The sequence below is a fragment of the Rana temporaria genome, chromosome 5 (genome assembly GCF_905171775.1).
Source record: "Rana temporaria chromosome 5, aRanTem1.1, whole genome shotgun sequence".
Lineage (NCBI taxonomy): Eukaryota > Metazoa > Chordata > Amphibia > Anura > Ranidae > Rana > Rana temporaria.
The window spans coordinates 232,254,149-232,267,945 of record NC_053493.1 but is presented as its reverse complement, the minus strand read 5'-3'; the positions used below and the strand labels follow the sequence as shown (position 1 = coordinate 232,267,945).

The 13,797-nt window shown below is 44.2% G+C and overlaps 1 protein-coding gene across 2 annotated transcripts in view; it reads right to left on the bottom strand.

The window, feature by feature from the left end:
* Positions 1-13,797, bottom strand: part of C5H5orf22 (chromosome 5 C5orf22 homolog) — a 108,221-nt gene that overhangs the window by 92,027 nt on the left and 2,397 nt on the right. The gene's annotated exons all lie outside the window — the stretch shown is intronic.

The window sequence follows — 13,797 nt, the reverse complement described above, 5'->3', positions numbered from 1 at the left end:
TAAATACATGGACATGTAAACATAACGAAGCCAAGGAAAGATGGAAAATCTCCAAAAAGGCAATTTAAAACAGGTTCTATTTTTTTTTCACCGATGGGGGGAAAAAACTGATGGGGCCCACACACGATCGATTCGTCCGATGAAAACGGTCCATTATCATCAGACGAACCAATCATGTGTACAGGGCATTAGAGGCAGAGGCATGATGGGATTTTTAGTTTCACCACAGCTGGAGGGCTGAGGTTGCCTACCCCTGCCTTACAGACTTGTTTTCACTTACAGCGCCTCCACAGAATCGCCTCACTAACAATTTACTAAGTGCTAAAACCAACAGCCACTACGCTATACTTCTCAAACTCCAATCGCTTGCCCTCAAATTCAGCTCTTTCCTGGTTCTCCTATCTGTCACAGCGCTCCTTCAGTGTTACCTATAACTCTGTCTCCTCCTTCTTGGATATCTTCTCTTTTCTATCTACAGTGGGGATCGAAAGTATGGGCACCACAAGTAAAAATTTGTATTAATGTGCATAACGAAGCCAAGGAAAGATGGAAAAATCTCCAAAAGGCATCAAATTACAGATTAGACATTCTTATAATATGTCAAAAAAAGTTAGATTTTATTTCCATCATTTACACTTTCAAAATTACAGAAAACAAAAAAATGGTATCTGCAAAAGTTTGGGCACCCTGCAGAGTTAATATCTTGTACTGCCCCCTTTGGCAAGTATCACAGCTTGTAAACGCATTTTGTAGCCAGCCAAGAGTCTTTCAATTCTTGTTTGAGGTATCTTTGCCCAGGGGTCGACAATATCCGGGCGCCAGGTCGCAATTGCGACAAAAAATTGTGACCTGGCGCCTGCCGGCAATTGAGGCCGCGTGCGATCGCGCGGTGGGGGCACAGGATCCTGTGTCTCCGTGCGCCCCCACCGCACGATCGCGGCGGGCCTGTGACGGCCGGTAATTGAGGCCTTGTGAACTCCTAAGCTCTTCCTGCTGTGAGCTGGCACCAACTGGTGGTGGCCGTTGGCATTACAAGTTAAACAGCAATTTTAATAAGTAATTTTTCACTATTTTCACTGCCATCTCCTTCCCTCTAATTAGAACCCCCAAACATTATATATATTTTTTATTCTAACACCCTAGAGAATAAAATGGCGATCGTTGCAATACTTTGTCACGCCGTATTTGCACAGCGGTCTTACAAGCGCACTTTTTTGGGAAAAAATTACACTTAAATTTAAAAATAAGACAATAGTAAAGTTATGCAAATTTTTTTTAATATTGTGAAAGATAATGTTACGCCGAGTAAATTGATACCCAACAAGTCACGCTTCAAAATTGCGTCCACTCGTGGAATGCCGACAAACTTTTACCCTTTCAAATCTCCATAGGCGACGTTTAAAAAAAAATCTACAGGTTGCATGTTTTGAGTTACAGAGGAGGTCTAGAGCTAGTATTATTGCTCTCGCTCTAATAATCGTGGCGATACCTCACATGTGTGGTTTGAATACCGTTTACATATGCGGGCGCTACTCACGTATGTGTTTGCTTCTGCGCGCAAGCTCGTCGGAACGGGCGAGTCTTCTGGCTCCTAACTTTTTTAGCTGGCTCCTAGATGCCAAGCAAATTTGTCAAACCCTGTCTTTGCCCATTCTTCCTTACAAAAGTCTTCCAGTTCTTTGAGATTTCTGGGCTGTCTGTCACGCACTGCTCTTTTAAGGTCTATCCATAGATTTTCAATTATGTTGAGGTCAGGAGATTGTGAAGGCCATGGCAAAACCTTCAGTTTACGCCTCTTGATGTAATCCCCCGTGGATTTTGAGGTGTGTTTAGGATCATTATCTATTTGTAGAAGCCATCCTCTCCTTAACTTCAGCTTTTTCACAGATGGCATCAAGTTACCATCCAAAATTTGCTGAAATTTTATTGAATCCATTTTTCCTTCTACTCGTGAAATGTTCCCTGTGCCACTGGCTGCAATACAACCCCAAAGCATGATTGATCCACCCCCATGCTTAACAGATGGACAGAGGTTCTTTTCATTAAATTCTGTGCCCTTTCTTCTCCAAACGTACCTTTGTTCATTCCGGCCAAAAATTTCTATTTTAACCTCATCGGTCCACAGAACTTGTTTCCAAAAGGCATCAGGCTTGTCTATATGTTTATTTGCAAAGTTCAAACGCTGATTTTTGTGGTGAGGACGTAGAAGAGGTTTTCTTCTAATGACTCTTCCACGAAGACCATATTTGTACAAGTATCTCTTTATAGTGGAATAGTGTACCACAACTCCAGTGTCTGCCAGATCTTTCTGGAGGGATCGTGCAGTCAAACGTGGGTTTTGAATTGCTTTTCTCACAATCCTGCGAACTGTTCTGTCTGATATTTTTCTTGGTCTTCCAGATCTTGCTTTAACTTCCACTGTTCCTGATGACTGCCATTTCTTAATTACATTCCAAACAGAGGATATTGACATCTGAAAACACTTTGCTATCTTCTTATAGCCTTCTCAAGCTGTGAGCGTCAACTATTTTCAGTTTCAGTTTTCTAGACAACTGCTTAGAAGAACCCATGGTGCTGATTATTGGGGCAAGGTCAGATGAGTCTGGGCATTTAAAACCTTTGAGATTGACATCACCTGGTCTTCCCAGACAATGATTGAGAACAATCCATGACACTGGCAAGTCTCAGCTTTGCAAAGGGGGCAGTGCATGCTATAAATTCTGCAGGGTGCCCAAACTTTTGCAGACACCATTTTTTTGTTTTCTGTAATTTTGAAAGTGTAAATGATGGAAATAAAATCTAACTTTTTTTTGACATATTATAAGAATGTCTAATCTGTAATTTGATGCCTTTTGGAGATGTTTCCATCTTTCCTTGGCTTCGTTATGCACATTAATACAAATTTTTACCTGTGGTGCCCAAACTTTCGATCCCCACTGTAGATAGAAAAGAGAAGATATCCAAGAAGGAGGACACAGAGTTATAGGTGAGACAGAGTTATAGGTAACACTGAAGGAGCGCTGTGACAGATAGGAGAACCAGGAAAGAGCTGAATTTGAGGGCAAGGGATTGGAGTTTGAGAAGTATAGCGTAGTGGCTGTTGGTTTTAGCACTTAGTAAATTGTTAGTGAGGCGATTCTGTGGAGGTGCTGTGAGCGAAAACAAGACTAAGGCAGGGGTAGGCAACCTCAGCCCTCCAGCTGTGGTGAAACTAAAAATCCCATCATGCCTCTGCCTCTAATGCCCTGTACACACGATTGGTTCGTCTGATGAAAACGGACCGATGGACAGTTTTCATCGGACGAAAAGATCATGTGTGGGCCCCATCAGATTTTCCCCCCCCCATCGGTGAAAAAAAATAGAACCTGTTTTAAAATTTTTGTATGGTTAAAAAAACGATCGTCTGTGGGGAAATCCATCGGTCAAAAATCCATGCATGCTCAGAATCAAGTCGACGAATGCTCGGAAGCATTGAACTTTTTCTCTGCACGTCGTCGTGTTTTACGTCACCGCGTTGGTAACGATCGGATTTTTAACCGATGGTGTGTAGGCAAGACTGATGAATGTCAGCTTCATCGGATATCTGATGAAAAAAATGCATCAGTTTGTTTTCATCAGAGGAACCGATCGTGTGTACAGGGCATAAGAGTCATGCCTCCGATTGTCAGGGTTTTGCAATGTCTCATGGGACTTGTAGTTTCACCACAGCTGGCGGGCTGAGGTTGCCTACCCCTGCTGTAAGGGTTCAAGAAGGTTGTTTTCAGTGAGGTAGAAGCTAAGATCGTTGTAGGCTAAGCGTTCTAAAATTAGAGCTGAATGTGAGCAATCAATCAGTATATCCCAACTGCTATTTATCACCCACAGTAATAGGCTTATTAAACTTGCTCAAAAACATCCGTAGCCTGTGGAGAGGAGTCCTCATAGGTCAACGTGTTTCTTAGTTCTCTTCTTCAGGACACGTTGAGGAAAATTGCAGAGGTAATTCAAGTCTGCAACCGTGTAGGAAATTCCAGGAGCAGACACCAAGCCAGAGAAAGGAGGCAACCAAGTATAGCCTATATGGCTCTGTTTAGACACATTGGAAATATTTTTTGCATTACTGTTATGAGTGTCAATGTAGTGCACTGATATCCTAACATTGCGGACAGTGCATCCCACATTCGATTAAATAAACAACCATTTGGGAATAACAGTTTACAACATTTTTTACTAAAATGTGTCTTGTTGAAAAAGTAGAAACAGTCTTACTTTTTCTGTGTCTTTTGCACTGCTTGCAGGTGGTAAAACCACAAGGATAGGAACCCACCACCCCCAGCCATGAGTTAGAGGGAGATGGATTGTTGGAATGGAAAATGGAAGAAGGAGAAAGCATTGTACCTAAAGCGAGAGCTTTTCTAATAGAGAAATAAACAAATAAATTGCACACTGCTCTGGGAAATGGTTTTGCACAGGGCAGCCCCATCTTCTTGGGTCCCTCGCCAGCACTCTTGTACCCTCCCTCATATTGAGTGTCCCCACAGCAAACAGCTTGATATGGGTGCACCTGAGCCGAGCCACAGCTCTGTGTGTCCATTTGAACACGGAGCCACAGTTTGGCCCCACCCCTATGTCTCCTGATTTGCTAACTGCCTTTGATTGACAGCAGCAAGAGCCAATGGAAGTGCTGCTGCTGTGTCTCAGCCAATCACGAGGGAAGAGTCCCAGGCGTCTGAGGCACTTGTACACATTGCTGGATAAAAATGGGGCTCAGGTAATATATTAATGCATTAAGATAAAAAAAACCTTCTGCCTTTACAGCCACTTTAAAGTCTTCCATAGTGTGGTCTGCTTGTGAGAAATGATGTCCCACAGGTGTGCAGAAATCATCTTCCTTATGTTTCTTGATGATGTGTCTGTGCAAGTTAATCCTTGTTTGTAACTTCTGTCCTGTTTCACCAACACAAGATCTGTTGCTACATTAATTGTATTGGTTGAGGTACAGTTGTATGATCCTGGCATATTGAAGGCCCCTTCTGTGTGAACAACTTTTTGACAAATTCATTTGGTTGCAAAGTTTGTATCGTTATTTTGTTCCAAGGTTTGATTCCACTATTTGTAACTTCATAAGCAGAATGAAATTTCCTGTCGATTTGTTCATGTCTAAAGGTTGAGTGCTTGTCTAAAAAACAGTATTGGGGGTCGTTGGTATATTTATTTCAGATCCATCCTCTGTTATGATGGGTTGTAAATCTTTTATTATATTTCTTATCCTTTGTAATGCTGGATTGTATGTGGTTACTAGGAGGTACATGAAATAAGTGAAAGCAAATGAAATAAGTGATAATAGCTGCGCTGTGTGGATATGGAGGAATAGGGCGAGAAACAAAAAAACAATAAACAAAAAAGCAAAACAAAACGGTGATCAATAAGTCCCACCAATTGGGCGGGGTGGACTCTACTATACTTTTTGAAGCGGAGCTGTACTATGTGCTTTCTTCTCTCTTTGCCCATCTATACCTGCTGAGTATTTAGTGCCAGTATCCGTGGACGTTTAGGTGGAGGTCAAAGAGAGAGGATCAGCATACAATCAAGATCACAGACTGGGTCGCACGAACTCGCCGTTCGTAGGAGATAGGCCCACTGCTCACGGCCTCCATGTGAGTGCATGTGCATGTGATTGATCATCGTTTTTTAGACCCTTGCTTCCAGTATTACACCATATCTTCCTCTCTTTCTTGTTTCTTCCAATATGGTCATTTAATGTGGAGACTACATCTAGCCCTCATCCTGCTGGATCTTTGAGTACATCTTGAGTGGTATCTAGGCTATCCGTGCTATGGCCTTGAGGTGAGCATTCTATACCACTAGAGGTGTGCGCAGCGAAGCTTGCTCTTCTCTGAAATATTGGATTTCCTGGTTTCTCATCACTTGCTATTCACAGCTATCAAGGACTGCACCTTTAAAATATATGCTTTTTGGATGTGAGACTTTTATTTGCACTTGATTTCACTGGATTTTTACCCTTTATTATGTGTTGGGATCACTTACCTTTGGTCCTTAGTACCAATCCTGGACATTTATTTTGATAATTGTGTTTACTTATTTCTATGTTTATTATATTTCCTTTTAAGGATTTTGCTGCATAGTGTTAACCTTTTCCAGATCACCCACCTTCACAGTTCAGATTGCACACTGCTTGTAGAGTCCACCCCGCCCAATTGGTGGGACTTATTGATCACCGTTTTGTTTTGCTTTTTTGTTTATTGTTTTTTTGTTTCTCGCCCTATTCCTCCATATCCACACAGCGCAGCTATTATGACTTATTTCATTTGCTTTCACTTTTGGCTAGGACCATTTTCAGATAACTGCAGCAGTGCCCCCTAGGTTTAGAATATCGATAGCGTGAGAGCCCTTCCATTGCACTAGGAGGTACATGGTTATTTTTTTTTTATTCATTTTTGTATTAGAGTAGATTTTCTGTTAGGGTTTTCAGGGCTGTGTTTATGCTTGTATTGATGGTTTCATCCTTGTTGCCTTTCTTATGGAAGGAATCAGCTAGTATTCCGAGACGTGCATCTGCCTTTTGGGTCTGAACATATTTGGTGGTATCTGATGGCCTGGCTGTTTATGATGGCCCATTTGGTGTTTTGGGGATGAAAACTGGAACTATGGAGATAATTGCATTTGTTAGTGGGCTTCCTGTATATCGAAGTGTGGAGCTTGTCATCCATGATGTATATTGTGGTGTCTATGAAGTTGACTTTTTAGTTTGATTAATGGGTGAAAGGTGTTGATCAATCAAAAAACCGAAGTTAGGCTTACCGGTAACTCTGTTTTCAAGAGTCTTCCAGGACAGCCCTGTAGATGTAGCTCCTCCCTCCGGGACAGGAAACACAATCACCCCCAATCATAAAAGGCGGTCCTCCAGGTCCTCTCCTCAGTTCATCCAAGAATTCCTGACGGACTCTGAAAAACATAATCTTACCAACATATCGTTAGTACAAACTTCCATTTCCAGTTTAGAATAATATACACCGGGTGGGAAGCCAGGCTGTCCTGGAAGACTCTTGAAAACAGAGTTACCGGTAAGCCTAACTTCGGTTTTACCCTTTCGTCTTCCAGGACAGCCCTGTAGATGATAGACAAGAAACTTACTTATCAGGGTGGGGTTACTGCTTGGAGGACCCTCCTACCAAATGCCTGATCCTTCTCAGACATCAAGTCCAGGCGATAGTGCTTGGCGAAGGTAGTATAACTTGACCACGTTGCCGCCTTGCAAATCTCTTCTGGTGAGGCTCCGCACCTCTCGGCCCATGAACTCGAAACTGCTCTAGTCGAGTGTGCTTTAACAAATGGGGCTTGTAGGCCCTCTAACTCATAAGCCTTCTCTATTGCCATTCTGATCCATCTGGCAATAGAGGATTTTGATGCCTTATGACCCTTCTTACTACCCGAAAAATTAACAAAAAGGGAATCACTCTTCCTAAACTCTTTGGAAGCTTCTAAGTAAACTAAAAGGCACCTCCTAACATCTAGTAAGTTTTGGGGTGCTCCCTCTGAGTCTGAGGTGGAACAAAAGGAAGGAAGGACAATGTCCTGTGTCCTATGGAATTTGGACACAACTTTAGGAAGAAAACTGGGGTCTGTTTTCAAAATAATCCTATCATCAAAAATTAACAAAAAAGGCTCCAAGATTGAAAGAGCCTGTAGCTCACTCACCCGTCTGGCTGAGGTCACTGCCACCAAGAGGACCGTTTTAAGTGTGACCCATTTCAGGATGGATTCCTCCAGAGGTTCAAAAGGTTTGCCTGAGAGTGCTCTGAGCACCAATGAAAGATCCCAAGATGGACAGGTCGAGACCCTCACTGGCCTAGATCTTGATAAGGCCTTGAAAAAACTCCTAACATATGAATTCTGCTGGAGGGAACACTGCAAGAAGACACTCAGGGCTGCTACCTGTACCTTTAGAGTGCTAGGGGAGAGACCCAGATCTACCCCGGCCTGCAAAAAATCTAGAATAGCTGGAATACCTGGATGATCTAATTCTTGTTCTCTCATCCAGGAACAAAATCTCTTCCAGAATTTGGCATAGATTGCTCTTGTAACTGGCTTTCTGCACTGTAATAGGGTGTTTATTACTTTCTCTGAGAAACCCTCTGCTCTCAATAACTCTTCCTCAGATACCACGCAGTTAGACTCAATCTGTCTATCTGCGGGTGTAGGATTGGACCCTGCGAGATCAGATCCTTCCGGATTGGAAGGGGAAATGGAGGAAAAATGCATAGTTCCTTCAGGATTGCGAACCAAGGCCTCTTTGGCCACCAGGGCGCGATCAAAATCAAGTCTGTCGCCTCCAACCGAAATTTCTGGAGCACTGCTGCTATCATCCTTACTGGGGGGAAGGCGTAGCAAATGTTGAACCTCCAGGGATTGGAAAATGCGTCTATCCTTAAGGCCTGATCTCTGGGATCTATTGAGAAGAACTGGGTTACTTTCCTGTTCTTTTCTGAGGCAAAAAGATCTATTTCCGGAAGACCCCACCTTTGTGTTATCTGAGCAAATACTTCTTCGTTCAGGGACCATTCGTCCTGTTTCACTGGCTGGCGACTTAAGTAATCTGCCAGAGAGTTTTGAGTACCCTTTAGGTGGACTGCTGTCAGTGAAAACAAGTTGGTCTCCGCCCAGGAGAGGATTTTGTTGGATATTTCTTGCAAAGCCGGACTTCTTGTCCCTCCCTGCTTGTTCAGGTACGCAACAGCCGCTGCGTTGTCCGAACGAACTTGCAGGTGATGTCCTACCAACCTTCCCTGAAATGACTCTATGGTTCTTAGAATTGCCAACAGCTCTCTTTGGTTGGAAGAACGACTTGCCTCCGCTGGAGACCATGCTCCCTGGGCTACTGCTTCTCCTAGGTGGGCTCCCCAGCCCCAGGCACTTGCGTCCGTAGTCACTACTACTTCCACCGGGAAGGACCAGTCTAGACCCTTGCTCAGGTTGTGATGTCTTCGCCACCACCACAACTTCCTTTTTACTTTGGCTGAGATTGGAATCAGCGACTCTAAATCTTGACTTTGGCCGCTCCAGAGACGGAGCATAAGTTCCTGTAATGGGCGTTGATGATGTCTTGCCCAAGGAACTGCAGGGAAACAGGATGTCATGAACCCCAGGACTCTCATTACCTCTCTGATTGAAATCCACTGATTGGACTGTAGTTGGGCAACGGCCTGACTTACTTTGGTAACCTTTTCCTCGGGGAGATAAATTTTTCTCTTTACCGAAGATATCTTGTACCCCAGGTAAACCACTTCCTGGGATGGCACCAACTGGGATTTGTCCCGGTTGATTATCCACCCGAGTGAGGAGAGATATTCCTGTGCAACCAGTAAATCCTTTCCTAACTGTTGAGCCGATCTGGCTACAAACAGTAGATCGTCCAGATATGGGATTACCGTGATAGCTTGGTCTCTGAGAGGGGCAAGAGCTTCTGCCAGAACCTTGGTAAAAATTCTCGGAGACGAGGATAGACCAAATGGCAGAGCTTGGAACTGGAAGTGTTGAATCCCTAAAGTTGCCCTCACTGCTACCCTGAGAAATTTCTGGTAATCTGGATGTATAGGGATGTGCAGATAAGCATCCCTGAGATCCAGGGTCGCCATGTAACACCCCGGGAACAGACATCTTGCAACTGTAAAGATCGACTCCATCCTGAACCTTTTGTACTTTACAAATCTGTTCAGGGGCCGAAGGTTCAGGATCATCCTGAACTTCCCTGATGGTTTCTTTACTATGAAGACATGGGAATATACTCCCTGTCCCTGCTCCTCCAGGGGTACCGGAATTAGAACTCTCTGGTCCACTAATTCTCCTAGCGACAGCATGAGAGCTTCTGCCTTTGCCTTTTCCCTGGGTGGATGAGTCACCCTGAAGTTCCAGTGAGGCAGTGACGCAAACTCCAGTTTGTATCCGTTCTCTATTAGATTTAGAATGAACGGGCTTGAAGTTGCCTTGGTCCATTGTGGGAGGAACTGCCCCAACCTTCCTCCCACGGGGACACAGGAGTCATTGCGGTTTTGGGGGGGGTTGAGGAGGATTAAACAGGATTCCTCCTCTACCACGCCCCTTGTGGCCTGCCCAATGCTTCTTGGGTTGGCCTTCCTTCTTCTGGTTTTGCCAAAAGTTTGAACCCCTGAAGCCACGAAAAAAACTCTTTCCTTCGGCTTTTTTCTTTTTCTCAGGAAAGGCCTTCTTCCTGTCCTGAGTACGTTCCAAAGCCTCTTGGAGGCCGGGTCCAAAAAGGTGATCTCCTGAAAACGGAAGACCACACAATTTTAATTTTGAGGCGGCATCTCCCGTCCAAGTTTTTAGCCATACTGATCTTCTGGCTGCATTGACCAAGGCTGCTGACCTGGCAGCCAACTTTACTGACTCCTCTGAGGCGTCAGCTAGAAAACCCACTGCCTTGAACAAGAGTGGAAAAGATTTTAAAAGCTCTTGTCTAGAGGTACCGGCCAAGATGTGTGCTTGTAACTGGGTGAGCCAACACTCTAAGTTTCTTGCTACACAAGTAGCCGATAGAGCTGGTTTTAAACTGATCGCAGAGGCGTCCCAAGCTCTTTTCAATAGTAGGTCCCCCCTTTTGTCCATTGGGTCCCTAAGGGAACCTAGGTCATCAAATGCCAAATCTGTCCTCCTGGAGACCTTGGCTAAAGGGGCATCCAGTCTAGGAACCTTGTTCCAAGGATGAGACACATCTGATTCGAATGGAAACCTACGTTTGAGGCTGCCTGAAAAAAAGGGTCTTCTTTCAGGTTGTTCCCACTCTCGCAGAATCATATCAATCAAAGACTTATGAACCGGAAAAACCTTGGTTCTAGTCGCATTCCCCTGATACATGAGGTCATGCCGTGAGAGCTGAACCTGTTCCTCCTGGATATCCAAAGTGTCATAGATGGCATTCAGGAGATCCCCCACATCATCTAGTGATAATTTGTATCTGGCCGCCCTGGAGGAATCCTCCTCTCCCTCTGATTCAGATGCTGAACCTGCCTGAGAGGAAACAACTGATCTGGGAGTTCTGTCTCTAATTTCCTCCTCTTCCTCCTGAATTTGTAAGGAAGGAGTACTAGAGGCCCTAGTTAGGGACGGGGCTGGAGCCTGCATCCTATCAATCAGTCCCTTAAACGACTGAAATGTGGATGCCATCTCATCTTTAAAAGATGATAACATTTGGTTACAAGTGGTTAACGAACTTTCTTTAACCAAGCTATTAACACAGTCAGGACATAAAGGCTTATCCCAATTAGAACTTAGCTTTGTCCCACATACTGCACATTTCTTCCTAGGAGGCTGGTTCTTATCATGGGCCTTGACCTGTTAAAATAAACAACACAGTTTGACCACATTACAACCAGCTAAACCTTCATTCACCACTGTGACAAGGTTTCCTAGAAGGTGCAAAAGAAAAAACCTCCACCAAACAGGTTCACCACCTAGGGGGGGGGTATCTGGGGTAAAAATCCCCTACCTATCAGAGTAAGCCATGTGCCGTCACCAGGCCTTACCTGAGAGGTACCGGTGCCTGCTGGACCAGGATCGGAAATAGCCGCTGCTGCCTCCATGGTCCTGTGTAATCGATTTCAGTCTCCCTGAACAAACACCAGCGCCGGGTCCTTCGAGTCTCCTCCGCGCCCTTTTTTGAAGTAGGAACGATACTTCCGGGCGCCCCCTGATGACGCGCTTCTGCCGAGAATACTCCTTCCTCTCTTTGGAACGCATGGAACCCGCCCCCTCATCGAATACCGGAAGTGGCGCGCCGAATCGATGGCGTCTCTCACCCTCGCAGCCACGCCACCCGGATCACTACAGGGGACGGATCCCACCGTCAATGGGGTCCGACTCTCGCCGAGCTCACGGCGGAGGAGACTCCAGCTACGCTCTCTACCCCTAGGGCCAGAGGAGTGCTGAAGGCTGAGGTAGGTTCTCTCACATCAACAAAGAAAAAATACGTTCCCTGATTGTATCTCCTCCCGTCCGGCAGGAAACACAAAAAAACTGAGGAGAGGACCTGGAGGACCGCCTTTTATGATTGGGGGTGATTGTGTTTCCTGTCCCGGAGGGAGGAGCTACATCTACAGGGCTGTCCTGGAAGACGAAAGGGTAAAACTATGTGATAATAAATAGGTTAAAAGGAACACTAAAGGTTTGTTTTTTATTAGATCAATTGATTACTGTAAGCTAGAGCATTTAAATATCACTTACCTTGTTTTTCCTTTTGACCTCCAAAATACAGTAATCCAGGTTTGAAAATGCCATTTCCTGTCACTCCTCTTCTTGCTTTCCACCAGCATCTGAGCCGTTTTGCATGGTGGAAAGCAGAATGTGCTCACCCCCTCCCAATGACTACAGCCCTGCCTGAAGATGCTCTCTTATCCCTCACAGGCATGGAGGCTAAGCCTAATGGGAACTGTAGTGACAGAGGTGAATAAAACAGCTCGACCCAATCGCAGCCGGAGTCCCACGATCAGTCACAGGATCTGAAGAACGGGGAGAGGTGTGTGTAACCTTCCCCGTTTTTCACAGTGGCAGTGTCATTGATCGTCTGCTCCCTGATACAAAAAAAAAAAAAAAAAAAAAAAAATCGCTCATCGCCACCATTAGTAGTAAGACAATTTTTTATAAAAATGCAATAAAACTATCCCCTATTTTGTAAACGCTATAAATTTTGCGCAAACCAATCGATAAACGCTTATTGTGTTTTTTTTACCAAAAATAGGTAGAAGAATACGTAACGGCCTAAACTGAGAAAAAAAAAAAAAAAAAGTTTTTTTATATATTTTTGGGGGATATTTATTATAGCAAAAAGTAAAAAATATTGATTTTTTTTTTCAAAATTGTTGCTCTATTTTTGTTTATAGTGCAAAAAATACAAAAACGCAGAGGTGATCAAATACCACCAAAAGAAAGCTCTATTTGTGGGGAAAAAAAACAATGCCAATTTTGTTTGGGAGCCACGTCGCACGACCGCGCAATTGTCAGTTAAAGTGATGCAGAGCCGAATCGCAAAAACTGGCCAGGTCCTTTACCTGCATATTGGTCCGGGTCTTAAGTGGTTAAATAAAAGCCATTTTTTTTGGCATGATCAGTCATATTTTCAATATTAATACCAGTAATCCCAATAAGCGAATATTGATTTGTTTATGCAAATTCATTTTGTATTCCTTTATACTAGCAATGGTGGCAATCAGCGACTTGTAGCAGGACTGCAATATTACAGCGGAATTGTGAACCAGGGACACCAATACAGTGATCAGTGCTAAACAATATAAACTGTTACTGCACTAAAGACACTGGCTGGGAAGGGGGTTAAACATCTAGGGCAATCAAAGGGTTAAAGTGGTTGTAAAGCCTCAATGTTTTTCACCTTAATGCGAAAAACCTTCTGTGCTGCAGCTCCCCCCGGAGTCCCCCTTTTTCTTACCCAAGTCCTATCCAGCGATGTGCACAAGTGCAGAATCTCCAGCCCTGTCTCTCTCCTCATTTGACAGATTAATAGCAGCAGGAATCATTGTGGAAAATTCGTGCCTCGTCCTCGTTCTGTTTATCTTGTCTGAGTATGAAAGAATGTCTGTGATAGGCGGAACACTAAACACAGTGTCTGCTGGGAAACTGCATGTTCCGACTATCACGGAACAGAACAAGTAGGCGGCGCGACTTTTCAAGAATGGCCGCTCGCCGTCTGACTCTGCAGTGCACCATAAGCAGATAAACAGAACGTCTGACTCTGCACCATAATCAGGTACACAGTCAGGAGTATAGAAT